The sequence below is a fragment of the Cyprinodon variegatus genome, unplaced genomic scaffold, assembly GCF_000732505.1.
Source record: "Cyprinodon variegatus isolate N-32 unplaced genomic scaffold, C_variegatus-1.0 Scaffold1466, whole genome shotgun sequence".
Lineage (NCBI taxonomy): Eukaryota > Metazoa > Chordata > Actinopteri > Cyprinodontiformes > Cyprinodontidae > Cyprinodon > Cyprinodon variegatus.
In genome coordinates this window covers 77,643-79,516 of record NW_015151919.1, presented here as the reverse complement: position 1 = coordinate 79,516, position 1,874 = coordinate 77,643, and the positions used below count along the sequence as shown (strand labels likewise).

The 1,874-nt window shown below is 36.8% G+C and overlaps 1 protein-coding gene across 1 annotated transcript in view; it reads left to right on the top strand.

Annotated features, from left to right (window-relative positions):
* Positions 1-1,874, top strand: part of chst11 (carbohydrate (chondroitin 4) sulfotransferase 11) — a 122,409-nt gene that overhangs the window by 59,317 nt on the left and 61,218 nt on the right. The gene's annotated exons all lie outside the window — the stretch shown is intronic.

The window sequence follows — 1,874 nt, the reverse complement described above, 5'->3', positions numbered from 1 at the left end:
GTCGGCTGTTGGATCGATGCATCGATACAAAACGATTATTATTTACACCCCTAATAAATACTAATTGCACTAAAAGTTGCACGTAGAATAAATTGTGTTCTTAAAGGCAAAGCTAAGCACTGCTAGATTTGTGTTAAATATTGAAAAGGGAAATTAAATTATTAAAGTATTTCTAAATCTGATATAAACAAACTCCTAACAGCAGTATTGTTGCTATTTCTGACCATATTCATGGTCATACAGCAGCTGCTCCGCGTTCAGAGCAAAGTTTGTTTAAACTTCATACTGAATGTTCTGAATGTCCTAAACTTGTTTCCATACCATGATTTGGTTGGTTTGAAATGATTGTGAGGCCAGTTTAAATCCCTTAGCAGACTTATAAACTGCTGCGGTGTTCTTTCTAAAGACCTCAGGCAGCTTTTTAAATCTCTCCAAAGCTTTTACTCTCACTTCAACAGTCAGGAGCCTTTCTGAGGTTTAAACAGGAAGGACTTCCTTTATTCCTTCCTTTAATGTTGGATATATTCTAATTATGTCCAATGATTGTGGTATGCTGGTGCTAAACTTTATATTATCTATATACAAGATGTTTATGGCTAAATATGAATATAAAAACAGGCAGGAACTGCAAAAAGGGAAAGTCTAATTAAAGGTTCTCAGTTTTCTTTCACTTCTTTTTTTACATTGGTTGAATTATTTGTATTCACACTACATTAATTAATGTTATGCGGATTAAAGCTAATGAGCTTTTCAGCTCATTACATAAATAGTCCATATTTATATAATCTTATAATTATGTCAGTTTTCTGAAGGATGTTCCCTATAAAAGTAAACCAGATGTAAATTCCAGAGGCCGGCCATGTTTCTGCTCAGACTTCCACACTTCCTGCTGTTTTACGCTTGTTGAGTCGGTGTGCCGCGTGTCAGCGCACCATGGGGGGGGTGGGGGCGTCCTTCCATGCACTAATCCAGCTCACAACAGGATGCAGGTTATAAACACCGCAGCTCTTGTGCTGCATTCGAGTGTCTAGATTCAGCTTTAAATGTGAAATGCGCCATGCAAAAGAAACAAAAGCGCTTTTACGACACATTTAATGGATTAAAGTCTGAAAGTTTGGCAACAGAATGTAGGGTTTCTTTTTTTGGCTTTTTTTACTGTAATTCATAAAATGGCCGCCGCGTTAACTCCTCCTCATTTCCCGTCATATTGACTGCTGGCATTGCTGCAGAGACGTCGTTAGAGGAGAGACGGGATTCAACTGATTGACTTTCTAATCATGTTGGAGGAAGAAACTTTGATCTGCGTTCTTAAGATTAAATGTTTTTCTTTTCCTGCTAAAGAGATAAACTTCATTGTAATTTTAGCACAAATACTTCTTTACTGCAGTGGAAGTGTTGTCTATCCCAAGGGCGTAGGTTTGATTTCAGCTTTGGCAGGGACACTATTGGTCTTCAGTTTCATGGGTCTGATGTCATTGGTCTTTTGCAAAAAATATGCATGCTCCTTTTTTATGCTTAATGTGAGCATCAGGATGCATTTTGTTTAAAGAGAACAGCAACATTTCTTCCATCATGAATACAAATCTTATAAGCACTACACACTAGATGCTGTTTATCAATGTTTAAAGCATCACTGGCTCTGATGAATGTGGAATTAGGACTTTTTTCCACTTTGAAAAGGTTTGCATTTGAGCTTACCAGCGACTAAGTCAGTGCCTATTTAACCAAATATAGTCTAAATATGTCTGTTTTATGTGGATTTATCCTGTGTTTTCTACTGAAGATATAGAATTGTGCAGAGCTAAGCCCCATTCTTACTTTTTTAAATCTAATATGCTCTCTCTGTATCATGCTAAATAATACATTAAAGGGAC